Source organism: Carcharhinus amblyrhynchos, chromosome 1 (assembly GCF_965287045.1).
Source record: "Carcharhinus amblyrhynchos chromosome 1, sCarAmb.v2.hapA, whole genome shotgun sequence".
Classification (NCBI taxonomy): Eukaryota; Metazoa; Chordata; class Chondrichthyes; order Carcharhiniformes; family Carcharhinidae; genus Carcharhinus; species Carcharhinus amblyrhynchos.
The window spans coordinates 98122973-98128972 of NC_137324.1; positions in this window are offsets into that span (position 1 = coordinate 98122973).

Genomic DNA, 6000 nt, shown 5'->3' on the forward strand with positions numbered 1-6000 from the left:
GCCCATTCCTAGTTGCCCGAGGGTAGTTGAGTGTCAACCACATTGCTGTGGATCTGGGGTCACACACAGGCCAGACTAGGTAAGGACAGCAGGTTTCCTTACCTAAAGGACAACAGTAAACCAAATGGGTTTTTCCAACAATTAACAATGGTTTCACGGTCATCAGTAAATTCTTAGTTCCAGATATTTTTTGTTGAATTCAAATTCACCCAGCTGCCATGGCAGGATTTGAACCCAGGTCCCCAGAACAGTAGCTGAGTTCCTGGATTAATAATCTAATGATGATACCTCTAGGCCATCGCCTCACTGAATGTCTTTATCACTCTCCATGAGTCTAGTAGCCCATGTTTAACCTGATGCCATCAGACTTCAGGGGGTCCAGAGACAATGTCGAGAACTCCCAGGACAACTTCCTCCTGACCACTGTTCCACCACTTCTGCTGAGTCTGACCTGTTGATGGGACAGGAAATTTCCAGAGATTTTGTTGGTAGTGTCTGGGACGTTATCTGTCAGATATGATTCTGTGAATATGACTATGTCAACCAATTACTTGACTAATCTCCTAATTTTAGCACAATCCCCCAGATTTTGCAAGGTTGACAGGACTGGGTAAACTGTTGTTATTTCTGATATCTAGTTTGATGCTGGTGCTCCATCTAGTTTGATTCCTTTTTGATTTTATAACAGTTTAGTACAACTGAGTGGTTTGCATTTCAGGCATCATTTAAGAGTTAACCATATAAGTCACATGTGTGTCAGACCAGCTAAGGATGGCAGATTTTCTTCACTGAAGGGCAATAGTGAACTAAATGGGTTTTTTTTTATGATAACTGACAAGATTTCTTCATGGGGGTTTCAGTTACAGTGAGACCATGGAGAGGGAAGAGACATCCTTACCTTCTAACCACAGTACTTAGAGCTAGAGCAGTGTCACCTCAGTCTCAGAGAAGTCTGCAATTACAGGCTTGTGTCATCTCCTGAAACAACACCTACAAATAATTGCTATAGTTGGCACTGCATTGTCTGTTGCAGTCAGAGTGACATTAATTAATTTTTTAGTTAGTGTTTAAAATATGGAAATATTTAACCATAATCATACATGTATAAAATAATGACAAGTCATAATAGCAGTGCTGCAGGGGCGATTTCAGCAATTGCAGCCAATCGATAGCACATACTCACATTAAGCAGGTGACTGGTGATATGTTTGCAAAAGCAAACAGGCTCACTTTCCCCGAGTAACCAAAAAAACAGCAGGATTTTAGCTCTGGAATGCGTGCTCTGATGTCATTGGATGCAGAAAGTCACCAGAAAGCTTCCTGGTAATGAACATTGCTGCCTTCATAAACAGAAAAGCATTCTACTCCATTAATGTACAGTTGGTTTATGATCACCAGGAGTGCACAATGCATGTCATTCTGTATCTACATTTTTGGAAGCTGCTGTAATATTTTTATATTCTGCCAATCCTCCATGCTTCAACTCTTTGATCTTGCATAGCAAAAGGAAGGCTGGTTACTGCCTGTTGCGTAGCTGGGCAGAGTAATTATACATTGGTATTTGTAAAATTGTAAGATGTTAGGGAGAAAGCATTGCATGGTTCCTTTAAAAGGTGGTGGTTTTTCTAAAAAATAATGCAAGTTCATAGAGAGCCCCAAACTGAAACATTTGTATCAAAAACCCAAGTAGCAGTTTTTAAACAAGATCTTTCAGAATTTTTTGAATTTAGCCAATAAATTTGAATTAGACATTTAGATATCAAGAATGTATTAAGTTTAAATCTGATGTTTTGACAACCTACAATCAATCCTATTGTGGGAAATATTGATTTGTCATCACAGGTATAAAAGAAGTGGGACAAAAAAGGTAGAGCAATTGCCACCTGCCAGAAAAAACAGCTCACATCTCTCAGAGAGAGAGAAAATTACGGACTCTCATAACTTCATCAATGTCTTGGAGAAAGCACCATCAAGGTAGCAAAGGTACCAAAGAAGAAAAAAGTTCCATACACAAGAATCAACAGAAAAGTCCCAGACTATTCCGGAAGACAGAAAACCTGATGGCAATTTAGAAAGTGACTAAATTCTATTTGTTAATTAGTGGGAATTGTGTTTATTGGAACAGCATACCATTAGAACTTTGTTTTATTCGGTTTGTTTGTAGTTTAATGAATTTGATCACTATTATGTGTTGATATAAGAATGAATGTTTGGGATTTATTTTGTATTTAACCACTAGAAGTTGCTGAAGTGTGGGTTACATCACTTCAAACACAATTTTTACGGATTATGAGGCAAGGTACTCCTCTTTGGGTATTTTTGTGTTAGTTCCGTTTTGTAACACTGCCTAAACACTTGACTTATGATCTGTCCCAAGAAGTTACATTTGGTGCTGAAACTATGCTACAGTTATATTCCTGGTTGAACTGAAACCCTCATCAAGTAAACCATTGGAGTCTTCAAGCAAGAATTCTGATTTGTGAGCATATCAGGTAGTCTCCTGCAAGACCATCCATGAATCCAGTTTCATTTGACTATGATATGCTGTTACATGTTGCACAACCTCCCTCTGCAACAGGGAACCCCCATTAGGTGAGTAACCTTCAGCAGAATGATGAAGTTGACAGCAGGTTATGAGAAAACAACAACACATCAACATCAGGCTGCAGCCCTTTTGCAATGAGCAACTCATCAATCCCACCTCTGCAATAACAGTTATGACCAAATCTCTCCCAGATCCTTGACTCTTCACTTCTACTCAAAGGTCAAGATTAACATGCAAGTCATTTAGTAATGGTGGCATGATGGCACAGTGATTATGCTGCTGCCTCACAGCACCAGGGATCTTCCGGCCTTGGGTGACTGTGGAGTTTGCATGTTCTCCCTGTGTATGCATGGGTTTCCTCTGGTTGCTCCAGTTTCCCCTCTCATTCCAAACATGTGCAGGTTAGATTGATTGGTCATGCTAAATTGCCCCTTGGTGTCAGGAGGATTAGCAAGGTAAATATGTGGAGTTACAGGAACAGCGCTGGGTGGGATTGTTGTCAGTATAGGCTTGATGGGCCAAATGGCGGCCTCCTGAACTGTAGGGATCCTATGATTTTGTGAAAACTAAAGAACATTTTGACACAAAGCTTTCTGCAAAAGTCTAATCATTTTACTTGCTTACACAAATGCTAGCTGGGTGTGAAAAGGTAGCCTGTAGTACCTTTCTTAGGTGACCTTTTACCTACTCCAAACGAGGTACTCCCATAGTAGCTTCAGCATGTGGTGATAGGATTTTCTAGCTGGGCAAGTAAGTTAGATGGGGAGGGAGGGGGCAAGGGTGGGGGGGAGGTCAGACTAGCAGTGGTATTTCTGTAGAGCCAAGATGAGCATTCTCAGTCCTCTTGAATCCATATTACACTCAGTGAAAATCAAAAACGTACCAATTTTTTGTTGGCTTTCAAGAAACATTGATTAGGCTGTTGTAGCCTCAGGAAAAGTGGAGCCTTAATACTAGTGTTAGGATGTTGATTAGCATAGTTAAGTCTTTACTTTTCATAAATACATGAACGTGGCAAATGCATATCTGTTATACTGACTATTTTATATTCATCCACATATGTAAATAAAAACAATTTCCAGTTCAAATCCTGTGCCTCAGTTTGGTAGGAATATTTATTTAGTCTGCTGCCAATCAAGAAAGGAGATTCACATGGCAGTAAATAACACATTTCAATCATCAGTGTACAGCATAAGAATCCCGAGAATAATATATCATTTACCTGGATAGTGAGCAGAAAATTGTAAACTCGAGATCCTGGGTAATGTATGGCCAGCTAGCAGGAGCAGTTGGTGATGCCGAACCTGAGAGAATATCTAGCTTAAAACATAAAAAAATGAGAAGGGGTTTAAAAACATTTAAAAATGGAAAAAAAAGCATGCTTTTCTGACATAAATACACTTTCAGATGTTTATTTTTTCGAATTGTATTCTGAAGAGTAGAAATTTCAGTTATAGAGTCATAGAGGTTTACAGCATGGAAACAGGCCCTTTGGCCCAACTTGTCTATGCCGTTCTTTTTTTTAACCACTAAGCTCGTCCCAGTTGCCCAAATTTGGCCCATATTCCTCTATATCCATCTTACCATGTAACTGTCTAAATGCTTTATAAAGACAAAATTGTACCTGCCTCTACTGCTACCTCTGGCAGCTTGTTCCAGACACTTACCACCAGAAAAATATTCAGAAAAATATGATATGTGGAAATATCCTCTAATTACTATTTGCAAACATACAAAATAAGAGCAGAAGTAGGCCATTTGGCCCCCTGAGCCTGCTTTCCCATGGAATAAAACCATGGTTCATCTGTTTGTGATTGGTTATGCAACCTAAATTAGTCTGATGTTGAATCAGCTGTGCTGAGTTGTCTCAAGTAGGTTAGAGCAGCTGTTCTCCTGGGCTATCCATCTTTATTTTGCTGGAAAAGCGAAAAAAATGCAACAAAGCATCTGAAACTAATCTCATTTCTGCATTTTGAATCTGTCATTTTGAAAATTTTCATTTAATTAAATAACCTGAGAATGAATGTGCTGCTCCCACAGACGGCATTGAAGATTGGTCACGTAATAAAGACATCCTCAATGCTGGTGAAACTGGCTTTTTTTTTCAAAACAAGCTATACACCCAAGCAAAGAGCTAGCTTTCATCAACAAAAAAATGCCCAGGTAGTGACAAAGCCAATCAGCATATTACCATCATGGTTTGCACCAGCATGACTGGACACAAAAGGTGCTGGTGGCTGTGAATTCCAAAATCCTGAAGTGCTTTTGTGGCGTTGTTATCTGCAGATACAACAGAAATGCATGAATAACTGAGGCTCTTTCCTGAGGTATGGCTGTGCCTCTTTGACGTTGCAAGGCAAAAAAGTCACCTTGATACTTTGGACTGTGCTGTTCGTGTAATATGTGACTGTGTGTGTGTCTGTGACTGAACTGGAGTTAATGGTCAGGATTCTCCCCAAAACAACTAAAGGCCCAACAGGAAAACAGGAGATCTTCCCACCTGATATTTTGGGCACACATAGTGGAATGAATCTCCGGCATTATGTGCTCCACAGAGTGCCTCAGGGAGATTCACACTGGTAAGGTGGGGCATGGCCTTATTTCACTGGAGAGGCCAGATGTGCGCACTGAGTGGGCCACTGTACATGCACCCATCTGTCAGTGAAGAAATCGGTGCATGCGTGCTTGCCCTCCTCCCATCGCCAGCCTCCTGATTGTTTTGCAACCCCCATCTTCTCCCACCCAGAATTTCTGGTCTATCCAAACACCCTCTAACTGGGCCAGCCCCAATTACAAGTGTCTATGACTAGCCCTGATAGCTCCCCCCTCCCAAGGGCCTGCCCCAATCACCCCCCTATATCAGCCCAGATTACCCCCTCCCTCCTGCACCAATCCCATTACAGAGTGCACAGCGGGTTCCAATCGGTCACATCCCCCAGTAGCCCCCCTGTTAGGCCCTGCCCCTTGGCGCTTGGGACTGCCCAGTGTCCAATGGGCAGTCCCAGGGTGCCCAGTGGACAGTTCTAAGGTGCTCAGTGGACAGTGCCCAAGGGGCATCCCCTTCCCATCCACTGATTCTGTCTACAGTCCCCGCTGCCTTGGCAAAACAGCCAGCATAATTAAATACCCCACGAATCTTGGACATACTCTCTTCCACCTTTTTCCATTGGGAAAAAGATACAAAAGCCTGAGGTCATGTACCAACTGACTCAGGAACTGCTTCTTCCCAGCTGCTGTCAGACTTTTGAATAGACTTACCTCGCATTAAGTTGATCTTTCTCTGCACTCTAGCTATGACTGTAACACGACATTCTGCACTGTCTTGTTTCCTTCTCTACGAATAGTATGCTTTGTCTGTATGGCGTGCAAAAAACAATACTTTTCACTGCATGTTAATACATTTGACAATAAATCAACTCAAATTTAGACCTGCCCCTGAGCTCCTGGAGGGGTGG